General features: G+C 45.5%; 1 long non-coding RNA gene across 1 annotated transcript; it reads left to right on the top strand.

Moving 5' to 3' along the window:
* The first annotated feature begins 4,925 nt into the window (after positions 1-4,925).
* Positions 4,926-10,604, top strand: LOC142907061 (uncharacterized). The gene is made up of 2 exons (XR_012930752.1): positions 4,926-7,739; positions 8,164-10,604. It is a non-coding gene; the product is annotated as an uncharacterized LOC142907061 (long non-coding RNA).
* Positions 10,605-17,574: the final 6,970 nt, after the last annotated feature.

Here is a 17,574-nt window from a genome sequence, read left to right as displayed (position 1 = left end):
AGCGCGGGCGATCTGGGGACAGTCCCTCACCAGGTGCCCTCGCTGGTCGCACAGGTAGTATGCTCGGGGAAGGGCGGCGGCCCCGTAGGAGCCTCCCCGCCCGCTCCCTCTTTCCCCTCCCGTACGCCGCTGCCCAGACTCCGCCTCTAGTCGGGCTACCCTCCCGGCCAGCCCTCCCAACTCGGTCTGAACCGTCTCTACCGTAGTCTGCAGCGTAGTCATATGTGCCCGTACTTGGGTTACCTTTTTGTCCACTTGGGTTACTCTCTCACCCACTTGGGTTACTCTCTCACCCACTTGGGTTACCTTGTTGTCGATCCCCCCGATGCCCGCCTGTATCCCCGCTACCCATCCCGGGGTGGTCTTGCGGGATACCGGAGGCTCCCTTTCCCGACCCCCTACCGTCCTGGCGAGCTCCTGTTCCTCCTCTTCCTCCTCGGTGGACAGACTTGCGATGGTGCGCTCCCGTCCCAGTCCTCGGAGCTGTGCGCGTTCGCTATAAATTCTTTCACATTTGCGCGCGCGCTCGACAAGGGCATGAAAGGGGAGGCGCGTACAGTTCACGTCTGGCTGCCACCACGCCGTGCGCGTTAAGTATCGCTGGATTTTCTCTGCGGCCAGCTCCTCAATCGCTTCCGTTGTGTACCCCGGGCGTGCGATCCTTGTTAGCTCACGCACATCCTCGGCATAATCGCGCAGGTCCTCGCCGGGTTGGCGACGGCGTGCCTCTAAGGCCGCTTTTGCCTCCTCCTCATCGCGCGTACCGAAACGCAGATCAAGTCGGCGCATCAGCTCCTCTAGCTGTGCCTGCGCGCTTGCGGGTAGGGCTTCCACAAAATCGGCTGCCCGGCCATCCAGATTCATATTAAGTTGACGTAGCGTCTGCGCGTCCGTCCACCCATTAATTTTCTTAGCCCCTAGGACGTTGCGGGCAAATGCTTTCCACGAAGGTGTACCCCGGCCAGTGAATATATGCCTTATTTTCGCGTGGGGTAACGCGGGGGTTCGTACTGCTTCTGACGCCAATCTGCGGGGGCTACCGTCCCCCGCCATCACTGAATTGCCGGAGCCGCTGCTCACCGACTCCCCCGTTCCACTCACACCGCTACCCCCCGGCTGCTCCGTCAGGTCCAGACTAACGACCCCTAACGTCTCGCCCCCCTGTACCTCTGCCTGGGATGTAGACCGCGTTTGCATAGTTTAATTAGCGGCTTGTACGCTCCGCGCTTGCGATGCGTTACACTGTGCAAAGACGGGGTGGGGCTGTAAGCGCGCTCGCCAGTAAATCTCCGTACCGCCCGTAAACAAACAGGCGCGGCGCGTGTTTCCCTCCCACCCGCGCTCCACGTGTGCCGACAATAACAAACACGCCCCTACCCTCTGCCCGTAAACAGACCAATCGCACACGAAGGGGTTGGAGCCGGGGGACGGGCGGGCGGGGTTTCTGCCGTGCGCGCGCCGCTGATTGGGGACGCTCGCTTGGCTCTGAGTTAAAGGTCCCGCTCAAACAGTCGCGCGAATACGCGCACGCTCGGCGCTCTAACTCGCTATCTCGCGACCAGACCCGTGTGCGGGTGCGTGACCGCGGCACCGCCACCCAGGTACGCGATCGCTAAGCACTATGGTGGGCAATCGTGCGGGCACGTAAACACCACCCGCTTCGTCTTGAGGTGCACAGCCGCGCATACACGTAGACACCCAGCGCACACTGCCCTCCACTTCACGCTCCCAAAAGATCACGCAACACAGTTGTTTTTACCCCCACTAGCGAATTTTATTTACCTGCGATGGTATGGTCAGTGGACGCTAACCTATCCCTCGGAGGTCTACGAGTCGATTTCCCCTACCGCTCGCCCCGCTCTCTATCCTGGATGTAAAACGGCTGAACTTACGCCTCTCTCACTCGTACTTACTTCTCCCCGATGTACTGACCGCTGTGAGGGAATGAGGCGACGAGCCTGCCGATGCTGGAGTACGTCTCACGGACGTCTCGGATGGCTGACTCTCCTGCTCCCGGGACCGCGATGATCTTGAACCAGAAGAACCCCCTTGCTACCCCGATCCCCCCCTTTTTATCCTACCTACAACAAAGGAATTTTTGCTCTTTCCGACCCTTGGCCTCCCGTCCAATCAGGGGCTCGGATTCTCCCGCCCTTTCGATGTCCGGATCCCAGCTCAGATGACGTCGCCGCAGTGATCTCACCAACGTCCGCTCTCTGTTTTCCCGCTACCAGTCCACTGACCCGTGCATGTGTGAGGCTCCACTCGCGGTGGTTCGATGGCCTTTGCCGCGACCATGCAACTTTAATATCAGGTCGCGGCGCCGCAGTGCATGTCAGCTACAGGGGGGAGGATCGCCCAATTTCCCGGCCGCAGGAAACCATGCGTCGGCGTCGACATCCTCCGGTGGCGGCTCTGCGGCGGTGGGCACGACCTCGGCAGAGCGGCCCTGCTGCAGCGGCCTCACGACTGTGCAGGGGCCAAAACGTGGACGTCTGAGAAGGCACCGGCCCCGGGAGAGTGTCGGGAAATCCGCGGCATAGGTGATGGCGCCGCGGTAGTGGGCGCGGTTCCGCTGGAGCGGCTCCGCTGCGGGGGCACCACAACTCCTTCCCTAGGGAGTCTTAAGATTGGCAAATAAAAGAAATCGGAGAGCGAAGACTTACCTGTGTGCATTCAGCTTATAATCTGTTAATACATAGTGTGTGTATAGTAATACCTCGGTTAACGAAGTAAATGCATTCCATGACGTCACTTTGTTATCAGAAACGTCGTTACCAGAGTTAGGTATAATATCTGAGGCATAGGGGATGCGTTTCCGGACTTCAGAGAAGGGGGTACAATAGGAAAACATTGCTGCACAGTCGCCTTCACTTCGTCTGCTTGGTTTAAAATGGTCCTGAAGGTGCACGGCACCAACCCCAACGAATGGGTCACTTCACTTTTCATCTTTCCCGCCTCTACCCCTCCTTTATGATCTGCATTTTCCTTTCCAAATATGAATAACACAATTCATATGGCAATATATAGTTATCGTAATTGTATAGTGAATATACAGCAGTGTGGCATATAGTGGGGTTGATAAAATAAGACAGTGTAAAATTACAAGTCTAATATTTTATAGTCTAAAGTATAGGGCAGTGTAGAGTAACGCATTGTATAATTCAAAGGTGATTTTTTTTGTCTATGGATATGATATTATACCATGTAGTTTAGATTGAAGGTATAATATTACATTGTATAGTAGTCCAGTTTATAGCATAGTTATTAACGCAATACAGGACAGAGCAGCGCACCTATCCTATTCCTTTTTTCTTTCCGTTTTTCTGTGTACCCGCCGCCACCCTCCTCCGATCCGGTGGTGCTGGTGCTGGTAACATGCTAATTCATATGTTAATTCCGCCCACACAGCTTAAAAAGACGCGGTCCAGGCTTGGCAATGTTCACTCGAGCGCTGTCTTCTGGACAGTCCTGTTTATTCACCTGAAGAAGGCTACTTGTTTCGTGGCCGAAACGTCGTGAGAATCTTGTTTTATTATGTTTTATTTTTATTATTTTATTTCCATTCTACGTGACTTTACTGAAAGAACCAAGATGATGAATCCCTGCAGTCACGAAAGCTTTAAATCGAAAGTGTAATGTTTAACATACTTCATAAGGCAATATATAGTACCGTAATTGTATAGTGAATATACAGCAGTGTGGTATACAGTAGGGTTAGTAGAATAATACATAGTGTAGATGAACTCGTCCGTCTGAACAAAGCTCATCGCTCTCCGTGGTGCTAATCCCTCACACCAACATCATGCTAATCCCCCAGGTACATGCTAATGTATATGTAAAACTCCTTTGTCAAGGCGCTCTGTTCCTCCCACACAGCTTAAAAGACGCTTCCAAGCTTGGCAGGGTTCACTCAAGCGCTGTCTTCCGGACAGTCCTGTTTCTTCACCTGAGGAAGGCTACTTGTGTTGTGGCCGAAACGTCGTGAGAATTTTATTCTGTTATTATTATTTTTATTTTATCTCCATTCTACGTGACTTTACCGAAAGAACCCAGAAGATGAATCCCTGCAGTCAATTTGAGCTCTAGCACTAGCTAGCGGGATGAGGGAAGACTGGTAAAACTTGCTGATGACTGGTCCAAGTGAGGCAGACTTGCACAGCTCTTCACTGGCTGCTGACACAGAATCAAAATATTAATTTATCCTGGAGGAATCCAATGATCTATAAAGCTCTTCACAGATGTCCAAAAGTGATGTGCACGCACAGCATTCAACCTTTTACTCTTAAATCACTGTGCATTATTTCTGAAGATATTTTTTTCATTTTTTTTTGCAAAAATAGGGCAGAAGGGGCCCTGCACGGTTGACTTCATTATAAAGGAATTAGTTTCCCAGATGATTTGTTGACAGAGGTATCACTGTGTATCAATTGTAGTGTAGTATTTTAAAACTGTTTAAACCGATTACATTGTTGTATGTCTCAAGGTGGCTGCTTTTTTTGTTTCCACAGATATCCAGACTACTCCTTTTACCCCTCGGTCTGCTGTTGTTCCTTGTCCTTGTAGTTAACAATATTTCCATTGCCATTATAAACAAGGTGAATATTTTTCTCCATGTTTCATTTTTGTAACTATTTGACCAGATGGTGTCAGTAAATACAAGTGATAGCAAGGAACTCGCATAAAAAGGCAGATTTAGCCACTTCACAGAGCTTCATATAGGGAAACAATACACCGCATTCCCATATTTATTTAATAGTGGACTGACCTATGTTTGGGAACTGGAAAAGTGGGTCAAGTCGGGGTTCCCACGGCAGTGGGGCACGAGGTCAAGAAAGCTGTGATCGGGCCACTCGACCTGCTTTAGCTAGGATGGAAACAGTGGTGACTTCATAGTAAACATTTTCAAAACATTGAGACAACCCAAACATAAGTTCTTTATATATTTTTTTTATGGATTGTTGCCTTCCAGCCATGCAGGGGATGGCAGGGAAGGGGTTTAATCCAAGTCAATCTTGGGATAAGAACCAAGCCAATCAATTCCAGGAACAGCGCAGCTTGCGTCTCGTTTGTAATCGCAGAGACGTAGCATCAGTTTGCTTTTAGGACAGCGGTGAGGAACTTACGGCCTGTGGGCAACATATTGACCACAAATTAATTTTATATGGCTAGCAGCCACATGATGCTGACCACTTCAAAACTACCCACAAATCATACTTATCCATAACGGCAAGCATCTTAGCCTCACTTATCCGGTGCTGCAGGGGAATATTTTTGACCGGGAAACACTTTCTAATTCTAGCACACTCAATCAGTGCAGTCTTTGTTATGCTTGGTCAGCGTGCACTTTGTTTTCCCTGTTATTATATATAGCTAAGGTGTGTGGTCATGTGTAGCCAGCCAAAGTTATTTGAGAGCTCTTAATTGGTGTTTCATAAAGAAAAGGTTCAATATGAAATCCAAATGTAGACCTTCAGGGTCGATATCAAGGCTTTTAATTTATTTCTGGTCTATAACCAATTGCCTTATATGCATCTGATCTCAGAAGCGAAGTAGTGTTGAGCCTGGTGGATGGTGCTTGAAAGAGCACCCACCACAGCAGGTTCTTTAGAAGAAGCTGGAGTGCTGCGTGATTTGCAGCAGAGGGTAGTGCAGCAACATCCATTTCCACGCTCCCACATCTATATACTGGAAGCCTTCACTAACCTGCACCGACTAGCCTGGTGAAGTATGGTCAATTAACTCGCACGACCCCCACTTTGTGTGGAGGTCCTCATCCAGCAGAAAATGTTGGAAAGGGTTACAAATCTATATTCATATTTTGTTGTATCCATGTTTATTACATGATAGTGCGTGCCCCATTCATGTTGAAACTGCATACTTTGGTAAACATGCAAATAAATGTATTTCATCGCACATTTAATTCCATTGAGCAATGGCCATTTCACATCGGTAATTAAAAACTGTCCCGAATGTACCTTATTTAATACATACAGTACCTCATGGCTTTCAATGTGAACCGTTACAGGAAGAGCGCTTATGAAATGGATGAGAATTGTGATGAAATTCAGTCTTCAGCTACGTGCCAGAGCAACGATCTAAATTAGACCAATTTAATGTATGGCTGCAACTCTTTAAGGTAAGTTTATATCACTCCACGGGTCTCTTCTGACATAACTGTGGTGTTTATGAGCAGGGTGGTGTGTAAAGTTTTCGCATTTGGCTCATCCATTTCTCTGCATAAGCAACCACCCTGCTGTGGAGGGAGTCATATTTCATTCCCAATTGTGATGTTCACCTTTTATCCATACTTACATGTATTAAGCCAATCCACAGTTTCTGAATGAATGTATTTCTGTGGTTAATGACCAGCAAGGGTGCTTTCTGTGGTGCATTGTGGTTTTCTAGGCTGCTTGTCATCCTATTACACTGCCTTGTGTTGGCTGTAGGGAATGTCTCGGATGTGACAACTACAACAGTATTTATTGTATTTGATGTCTCATCCTAGAGCCGCAAACATGTTTACCGATACTATTTTATTCTGTATATTTTCGGTTTGGTTAATTCATTATCAGAATTCATTTAAAAAAATGTATTGGAAGTGTTTTGTATTAAAATATATGATTTAACTTTAATGTCTATTAACCTATGTATTCACTTTGGATGTTTAAGTATGTCTTACTGATCTAATACAAACGGGACACGTTTTGACACATCTCAGATAATAAAGTTCAATGTCAAAGTAGTTTCCCACTCAAAAATGGGGTGGAGTTTCTATGCTACAATACGATTTTGCGTCTGAATGCATCTCAAGATGTTGTTTTATCTCCTTGTATCTTCAAGCTCGTGCTAAACACTCCGTATTTATAGCGGGCCCATGCGATTCCAACGGAGGTTGACTTGTCTCTTCCCACAAGGTCGTAAAAAATTGTTCTCAAACCCCAATGGATAAATTGCTGAGTCAGCTTTCAGTTTAATTCTGAACACATATAATTATAACAGACAGCCATGCGCTCTAACCACTGGACCACCCTGCCAAATTAATATATTATTAGTTAAATTGATACACTCACTGAAATAATATTTTAACTTTATTGAATTATCCACTATTTAAGGTTAAACAAAATAAAATAATAGTTGCATCACTAATTTCATCCTTGGCAAACCACACACTTGCTGCACACTGATATTTTTGTGCGGTTGATGTTTATTAATAGTCATTCTTACGACTTAGTTGTTTATTTTACTTTCACCTTAACAATGGGCAGGAGTAACTCGGATCCATGAACGGAAAATGCTGATACCTAAATTACCGACTCTTTTCTGTGTGCAACTATGGCTATTGAACTCCAAACCATGGACCGGGTAACTTCGCACTCCCCCAAATATGAATTCGCCATTTCTCAAACAAAGCAATTAAATGGCAAAATCACATAACTTCTGATTCTCTGCATTGTTGCTGTTTGTAAACCATAGGAAATAATATGGATAAACTTGATTATACTACACTATTCTGGTCAATACAGGTTGGGGGAGCATACACTTTGGAGTATAAGTATTTAATTTAGTTAATTGGATTAATTAATCAATTCCATCATTGTGCGTATTTTCTTTCGGGAGGAAATTAAAAAGTTGGAATTGCAAACTATTCTTAAAGTAATCATGATTGTTTTTTTTTTACAGTTCATCTTATCACTGTGAACGGTTGAATCGGGTTTCTAATTCTCCTATAAACTGAGGTGAGTAAATCCTCCATAAATGATTGCAATTAAATGCTATTTTTTGTAAATATATGTTTTTAAATGAATGTGTAATAAAAAGAAAACAAATCGGTGGCAGAATAGCTTCGTGGTTGGCAAGTTTACCACTCCACAAGTTTTAAGTGAATTGTTAAATGCTGCCAGCCTCCAGGAATGCGTGGGTTATTACCAAACCATGGATTGTGTAGTAACATAGACAAGAACCCTGATATCGCTTGCAAGCAAGAGCATACTTTCAACATGGTTTTATACAATCATAATGTATTGTATTTCGAAATAGCTGTTATATAATGCTGTAAAATATACGTTTTTTGTGACTGAATACTAGTCAATAATTAAATTAACTGTCAGGATTTGTGGTCACAATATAATTCAATAACCATTATTTTTTACTTTTGTGCAGGAAGATTTGGCTACACCTGCTTCTTACATAGTGCGGGTCATCACCAAGAATTGGAACCCTAAACAAATGCAGCACTTACTGATTAATTCCAGTCCGTGTCTCTTTCTGCTTCTTCCATAGCACTGCTCGACTTTGGAATTATCCCATCTCTTTTCGAAAGTTCTTATAATCTTTGGTTCTATTGGGTAAAGTCACGTAGGTGAAAATAAAATAACAATTTTTATTTTCACCTACGTCACTTTACCCAATAGAACCAAAGAGTATGGATCCTAGCAGTCACGAAAGCTTTAAATCTAGAATTCATATAATCTTACTCAAATAAAAAAAAATGTATTACCTTTCATTAATGCTAACTTTTACTTGAACTTATTTTTGCATTGAAAAAAGAGGCCGGTACAGAGCACAAGCAATGAAAAAGGGAGTAGAGATCTACCGAGTAAACTAACATACACACCGAGTTAACGTGTCATCATCAATATAAATCTCGTATGGCAACCAACTACCTTATGTCATGTCCATGGAGTGGTGCATCAAGAGTCTGTCCCCTCCACCGGTCTCCTCGATCATGCACACCTTCACGGCAGGTTCAATAGGGACGGGGACCATTTAGCCTTAAGTTCCCGTTCCCTGCCCTTAAGCTTATGGCTAAGTTGCTCTGTTCCTGTAAGGGCTAGGAAGGCGTTTTGCCACATTTTCCAGGAGGGAGGTTCATGATTCGTCCGATTTGCCAGGATAGTCTTCCTTACAGTGAGATGAACGATTTTTAGTCATGCGTGCTGGTGTGTTTTGATGCACCATTTGGTTTGAGGCCCCATCGCGTTGATTTGATTGAGGGGCTAAGGTTAGTGCCACAGATGTTATTTAAAATAATTCGTAATGTCGGAGTAGAATTTCAGTATATCTGGGCATGCCCAAAAGGCATTAAGGTCTGTCTGAGCCATGCCTGGAGGGAATAAAGGGCAGTCTAGGGAAGCTTCTGTGAATTTGCTCTTTCAATGGTCAAATAGGTGCCGTGCATACATTTGAATTGGATAAGCTTTATTTGTAGCGATCTAGGGCCTGACACAGGAGCCTGGCAGATTTGAATTAATTTCTGTTGGAGGATGTCCTGGCCCAGGAGCTTATTCCAGAGTGTTCTAGTGTCACATGGTACAAGTAACAAGGGAAAATATAATGGGGAGGATGTGGTCCACCTGTATAGGGAAAGGGAGTAATTGAAACTTATGAAAGTGTGCAGCAAACAAGGTGTCAATCAGAATTGAGTGTGCCCAGCTTCCGATAAATATGGACCACCCCACCACACAAAGCCCAAAGTGGGTGGTGAACGTCATCTAAGGCTAAAAGTGCCTTAAGGGTGTGTGAGTGTTTGGCAACGTGTAGGCTTAGGTGTGAGTGTCGGGGTAAAGGGGTCATCCTGTAACATTGTGAGCGCACCGTGTTGTCCTAGAGATACGCTACTGCGTGACAACTGGCAGGGTGGCTTGTCTAAAAGTTTAAGACAGACCAACCCTATTGAATCGCCTCAGGTGAATGGGCACGACTGTTCTCACTAGACTTGACCCACAATACACAGGAGTGACTTGGCTTACCGAAAATATAATAGTAACACCGATAAAGGTGAGCCTGGAACAGCAGGCAAGAGACTATGTGCCACACCTAATGCTGCGTATAATCCAAAATCCCTCACTGTCCACAAGACGGTATGCTTCTAGTCTATAATTAAGTTTCGGTGCCTCTAGCCGGTCGAGGATAGGTGTGTGCAGAGTGATCAAAGTTCTTGTCTGGGGTTTTGGTGATGGCATCCCACTAATCTGTCGGTTCCTAAAGAAATGAGACCAGGGGATGTTATAACTTGCCTGTACTTGCTCAAAGGATAACAACCCTACTTAGATAAGGGGTTGTCAACTTTTTCCACTCCTGCCACTTTCCAGCTGGGCCACTTGATGCCCTTACCTCTTATTCTCAACGAAGTGTTTACCCCATAGCGGGGATCATTACATCAGCCATACGAAAGAAGATGATATTACTGGTTTTTAAAAATCCAAAAAATGTATTTTTATTATTTTACGAGTGTTTTTAAGTCTGTACGCTCTCCCGTTTTACGTACGTTAACGAGAACGTACTCAACTTATTTATACCCTATCCCGTTTTACGTACTGTGGCACGTTGTGATAACGTACTCGAGATTTACGAACTTTACCATTTAGACCCAACATTGTTTACGCTGTTTAGCGACATTTACGTGCCAGGTGGCGCCGAAGCGTTCGCGTCCCTGACTGATCCACCATCCCATCTCTTCGATAAAAATTTCTGGTTTTTAGGGATGCATCCTGGGCGTAAATCGGGGTATGTCTGTTTGTAAAAGTATGGTTTAAACTTTGCCGAAGTGCCTTAAACTTTGTGGATGACATGTGCTCGACAATAAAGATTTTAAAAATGTCGGACTTGTGTATTCACCCATTACTTGAAGGATACACTATACTGCATTACTTTGGCTGTTGAAAATCACTTGTTTTTCTTGTAAAGGATGATGGCCTATTTAGGTTGTTTTTCATGGAGTAGAGGGTAGCCCTGGCCTTTCTCCACTCTACTTACTGGTTGTTATTCCACCATTAGTGTCACCCTTGCTATGTTGCCCACCCTCAATAATCACCAGACATCATGGGACCTCCCTTGCCAGTATCAAAATATAATAATAGGTTTTACCCTTTCTGGCAATAAAACAGGTGTTAAGATTTTGATTTAAAGCTTTCGTGACTGCAGGAATTCATATAATAAAAGGTGTTAAAATGTTAAAACACCAAACTGAAATATTTTGCAAGCATCCATGTCTGCATCAAGCACATATACTTGTGGTGAGCATGCAAATAAACACGTGCTCTGATAGTATATGCAGTCTTTGAAACGGATTGATCCACACCAGAGATCGCTTTCTTTAAAGCCAAGTCTCAAACAGTTAGACAGAAGAAGCCAAAGGGCGAACAGCACAAAGACAATCAAAATATAAGAATTTGTTTTAGTGCCAGAAAGGGTCAAACCTATTCTTATATTTTGATAGTGGCAAGGGAGGTCCCATGATGTAGCTGCTCACCCCGAGCTCTCAATGTCCTGATAGTGGCATTGTCTTTGTGCTATTCGCCTTTTTGCGTCCTCTGGTCTATCACTGAGATTTTGGTCTCCACTTCCATGCTGGGGCAGACATGTTGGAAGAGGTGGGAGTACCTCTCAGAAGCCAAATGGCACGGGGGGTTCCACAAACTCCTAACATTTCTGTCAGGCTGCGCCTATACAGCTGTGCAGTATACTATAATAAAATTTCACATAATACCACCAGATTTGGGCATACATCACAATGCCTGACCACTTCCTACACAGTATACACTTTTTATTATATGATACACTAGCTTTACTACCCAGCTTCGCTCGGGACTTGGATTCACCACGCCCGGCCGCCTTTGTCTCCCTAAACCAGTAACTCGTTTGAGGCTGAGTCGACCTAGGGGAGGCCTAGGGTCGGTTCAAATAATCGTCACCGGTGGTGGCCGTGAGTGGGAATCGAACCCAGGTCGCCGGGTTCGTAGCGCAGCGCGCTAACCATAGGTACACATAGACGCGCTTGCTGCAGACACAACTTTCAGGGTGCGTTCGGCAGTAAACGACTGAAATAATAAAGCAATGCTGCGCGAAGAACGCCTTAGACCTGCAACACATTTGTATTTCACTTCACCCACGATCAGCAGGCACACTCCGTTTCGCTTCCGCACACGGGTCACATGGCAGATGTGACATCACAGCTCACTAGCTGTGCAAAAAAATACATGCATTATTGAGCCCCCCCCCCCAAATACAAAAGTCTGTTTTATACTTTTTGCATGGTGTACAGTCTGGAAAGTATCCACATGGCAAATTTAAAGTTTGTTGCATGGCGGGAAGTACACTAAACATTTTGAACAATCACACAATCACAAATTTCCCTTTTATATATATGGAGATTACAGCACTTAGGGTGAAGCAATACACAATCACAGTGCAAACTGGAGAAAAATACCAAGCTGGAACTAATGCCAAAGTTTCCAATCAAATAAACGGCAAAACCCTTGTTGGCAATCACCCCCAAAGTATAATGTTTCCACCTCAAGGTTTGACGGTGGGGATGGTGTTCTTGGGGTCATAGGCAGCATTCTTCCTCCTCCAAACACGGCGAGTTGAGTTGATGCCAAAGAGCTCCATTTTGGTCTCATCTGACCACAACACTTTTACCCAGTTGTCCTCTGAATCATTCAGATGTTCACTGGCAAACTTCAGACGGGCATGTATATGTGCTTTCTTGAGCATGGGGACCTTGTGGGCGCTGCAGGATTTCAGTCCTTCATGGCGTAGTGTGTTACCAATTGTTTTCTTGGTGACTATGGTCCCAGCTGCCTTGAGATCATTGACAAGATACTCACGTGTAGTTCTGGGCTGATTCCTCACCGTTCTCATGATCATTGCAACTCCACGAGGTGAGATCTTGCATGGAGCCCCAAGCCGAGGGAGATTGACAGTTCTTTTGCGTTTCTTCCATTTGCGAATAATCGCACCAACTGTTGTCACATTCTCACCAAACTGCTTGGCAATGGTCTTGTAGCCCATTCCAGCCTTGTGTAGGTCTACAATCTTGTCCCTGACATCTTTCTGACTGAGAAGGAGTCAAATGCTTATTTCCCTCATTAAAATGCAAATCAATTTATAACATATTTGACATGCGTTTTTCTGGATTTTGTTGTTGTTATTCTGTCTCTCACTTTTCAATTAAACATACCATTAAAATTACAGACTGATCATTTCTTTGTCAGTGTGCAAACGTACAAAATCAGCAGGGGATCAAATACTTTTTCCCTCACTTTTTTCCCTTACTCGTTCAGCACACCGGTTGTGTGTTGGAGAGTAAACCCACACCATTAAAAAGTCGAGTACGATGTTTCGACAGTAATTACAACCAGCCTTATCAGGTGACAGCCATAATTGGCTGTTTTGTAAATAACATCGCATCAGTTCATCTTACATGATAAGTCATCTCGCCAGGTAGCAGAGCACCCATCCCACAACAGGCAGATAGCTCATATGCTAGTCGGAAGTTGACTCAACCCATCGTCCATTCTGGGGTAAGACAAGTAAGGAGCACTTGGATAAGAATGAGTATCAGTGGCCCTTTGGAGAGACTATGTGGTGCCACAACAGCGAAGCCGCTCCGTCGGAGCCGTTCCTGCAATGCCACCACGGGAGAGCGTCCGGGCCGACGCTGCTTCTCCCTCACCACCCCCCAAATGAGCACACACAACACACACACCCCCACGTAGGACCTCGTGGGGAAGTCACCTGGCCTCCAGGTTTTCACCCAGGGGCCCTCTTCGTAGGGACATCCCCCACGGTTTCCTGGGGCCAGGGAATTGGACGACTTCCCCCAGGTTGAATTACACCGCGGAGCCATGAATTGACGTGCAATTGCATGGTCACGACGAGGCTACTCAGTCACCGCGGTTAGGTCCACACGAGCACAAGGGGAAGCATCCGATTGGCCGTAAAAGTATGCTTGCACGCCGTGGCCAATGGCAACGACCCAACGGCGGCCCCTGTTGATGGGGAGAGAAGGAAGCGGATGTCTGTGAAGGCACCGAGGCGGGCGCACCAATGGCGGTGGGGTATCGTGGGTTAGCCGGGCAGACCTTCGATGTAGAGAAGGCTCAAATGAGAGAGGAGAGCGACGATGGGGGTTCGCATTCTCCTCAAGTGAGCGATCGGAGCAGTCAGCTTGCCGGCCACTGGGTCGTCCGTGGGACGAGTCTCAGCGAAGCCAGGCCCCGCTCCCCGCAAGAACCTCGTGCAGCCTCATTTCTCCGCGACGGCCCGCACATCCGAGGCGAAACGTGAGTACTAAAGAGAGAGTGGGTAGTTTGATTCCAAAGGGACGAGGTAGATCGGGTTTAGACCAATGGGAGATAGATTAGACCTGCCCTGCTGACTCGGACTGACTCGGGTAATGGTAGCCCACAGACACGCCGGAAATAAATCGTCAGTGATCAATACACCTTGTCATGTGGTTTCTGCGAGTGTGAAACGGGTGCATGGGGGTGTGAGTCCACTCGTCGTGGTACGGGGAGTTGCGCGTGGGTAACTCTGTTGAGGCGGCAATTGTGTGCACCCCCGACCGGGGTTCCTGCGTCGTACCCTGTGTTTGCGCGCGAGTGTGTATTTACCCACGTGTTTGCGCTCGCCCCTGCGCGTAGCTCGTGGTTAGCGTGTGTGTGTGGCGAGGGGCGGCGGACTCGTACAGGGGCACGTGAGGTTACTCATACGCCCTTGTGTTTAACGTGTGCGTGAGGTAGACGGGCGGCGTACACGCGAGATTATCCATACGGCTTTGTTTAGCGTGTGCCCGCGGTGAGTGACGGTGGACTCGCCTGGGTACACGTGGGATTATTCCTACAGCCCTTTAAACAATCTCCATTGCCCGCCCTCGGTCGTAACGCGTGTGCGAAGGACGTCATTGCCCTCTGACCCCCGGTTCAGCGCGTGCGAGTGGTGCGCGGGGTTGTGTGAACGGATACGTCGCGTTTGAGTGGCTGAGAAGCGACAGATTGACTCCAGGCAGCCGTGCACCAGCCCCGAGCTATGCCCCCCAAACAAAACCCGCGGACCCGAGGGGCTGCGGCACGAGGAGAGTAGCCGGGGAGCGGCAGCCTTCTCCCCACGAGCGAGGAGTTGGATAGCGGCGGTTCTCACACGAGCGAGGAGTCCGGAACCTGCAGCCCTCCCGAGATCAACCCTCCCCCGGAGGGGGAGCCGGGGGCCCGTGTCCATCACAACTACCCTCCAGCACAGGAATGTGCAACGGTGCATTACGCGGTCACTCGGGACTGCCAATGGACATGAGCAATGCTCCAGCAAGCATCGGAGCATGGAGACATTTTGACTGGTTTACAATAACTTTAAAAAGTCACCATTTGCATTCAGTAAAATGTATTCTGCCGAGAATGAAGAAAGTGTCAAATATGTGAACTTTCAACAGAAGCTGAGTTCTAAGGAGACAATTGCATGGATTATTTTATACTGTTGTATACAGTACTATTAAAGTGTTGTTTTATGTTGAAGCTTACAGGACAATTCGTTCCATTTGCATAACTTATACATACACTTACCGTACAATTTGTACAGCATCAAAATTAGCCACGTATCTACCATAAATTAAAAGTTAGTGCCAACATTTATGTTCAACATGAGAAGATGCTATCTATTTGTCTGTCTAAATGGGACGAATTTATTTCAATTTCTCCACCTTAGCTGTTAATCCTATAGATGTGCAAAGTCTTCTTGTAAAATAATTTCATGGAATCAGATGTAAATGATTCTCATCTTTGCTGTAGGTAACTCCAGATTTAGAGGCTAAATGTTTTGCTTTTCCAGCTTATGTTGTTTATAAGTGACTCACGTCATAATGCTTCTCACGCGTGTCACAGTTTTCAAGTTTGATCTATTTTAACTTTAGAGGTACGGCGGCATTAATTAGACGATAGAAACGTGTCAAATCTGATGTGGCGATTGCACTAGGCATGCCAATACAGTAATTCTAATATTTGCATTTTTAGAATACTGTACTCGGAAAACAAAAATGCATTCCTCAAGTTTTGTCCTCTAAAGATATGCCAAGGGTTTGTGTTCACGGTTACACAACACGTGCATACAATGCCTTGCACCTCCTATTAAATACTATGCAGTTTAACAGTAAGGTTTGTACAGGATATAAATGATGGGATAGTTCAATGCGTATTTATAAAAAAAATACTAAAGGAGTTAACATTGTTTCATCAGGTGATGCTAACAGTTTAGCAATACTGTATTGTGAACTAAATATTTGTTGTGGGTTGTCTCAGGCCACGGGTGAATAAAATAGGTACCAATTTGCCCTCATGTAATCCAGCACTGTGGAGCCAGTGAGGGTTGGTGGGTCAGACAAATGTTGCGAAATTCCCTTCCCGTGAGGGTAGAGGTTGCAGTACCCTGACTGGCCAGGAGAAGGCGGTACAGCAAGAGTAGACTAATCTCCATCTGTCCCATCTGTACGGGATCGAGTGTTGCGTCCTCGCATGGGTGGATTTTCTCCAGGAGCCCCGGTTTCCTCCCACACGTGTAATCACTCATTAATTGGCTGAAAACATCCGAATATATATGCCGCTTCATGTGTTATGTGTTGTGCAGAGTTGTGAGATGCTGTTTGCATGAATGATGCTTCGATATAAAAACACATTTATATCTCAAACAGCTGTAGGAATTAATCCATTGTACTTTACCACCAATTTTATAAATGTAACGTTTTTGCAATGGTCATTTTGTAAATACACATTATTACTATTGTAACAAGGCCTTGTCTAAGGCCTATTCACTGTCCATTTATTTAACAGTACTGGAGTGATAATTGTTTTTTTACCCTTTTATCTGGCAACAAAACTGACATTTTTTACAAGGAGTCATGTTTGCATTGACCACAATACCTGCGGTCGGAGTTCAAACAAAAAACATAACTCTGATAATGTATGCACTGTCCTTGAAATTGATTGGTTCACACCCGAGACAGCTTTCCTTAGAAGCCTCGTCTCACATGGTGTTGGACCAGATGACGCCAAAAGGCGCCGTGCGCCTTTTGGCGTCAAAACTGACGCAAAAAAATGTGTCAGTTTTGTTGCCAGATAAAAGGGTAAAAAAACAATTATCATATTTTGCTGCTGGCAAAGGAGGTTCCAATGGTACAGTACTGGAGGTCAGTGTACAACACTTTTACATTTATGCGACCTAATCCAAGAGTTCCCAGTATTGATTAATATAGAGCATTTTCAAAATAAATGTTATCACGATTTGGCATGTGTTTTGATATTATACACATGTTATGTCTCATTTCATAGGCTTGAATGATACATACAATCAACATTTCATCCAGACAACACAAGAAAACACATCTGAAGACTGGGCAACTAGTGAACAGACCACAGCATCCCAGCTACAATCCAAAAGGCCTACTTTGCCCACTCCACAAATTACTCCAAGTACTAGGACACTAATCCTTCTGTGTGCAGGTTTCCTGTTCATAAAGATCATAGGACTTGCAGCAGTCATTCTCTATGTGGCTGAACAAGGCGCGGATCTGGTGGTTAGTGAACACTTAGAAAACACTGCATTTACACATTTATAGCAAGTGGTTGTATATGTTTAAAAACAACACTTAGAAATGTGTACAAGCACTCAGCCTTCATGCGTCACGCAAAATAATCAATTGGTAGTTCCTAAATAAGTAATGGGGGGTTTCTAGTCAATATATTTGAATATATTTTATTTGCTGTTCTATGCTCTGTCATATCTTTGTCAATGAATGCACGTTAA

This window comes from Petromyzon marinus, chromosome 74 (genome assembly GCF_048934315.1).
Source record: "Petromyzon marinus isolate PM22_M1 ecotype Great Lakes invasive population chromosome 74, UKy_Petmar_22M1.pri1.0, whole genome shotgun sequence".
NCBI lineage: Eukaryota > Metazoa > Chordata > Hyperoartia > Petromyzontiformes > Petromyzontidae > Petromyzon > Petromyzon marinus.
This window is presented reverse-complemented; position numbering and strand designations above follow the sequence as displayed.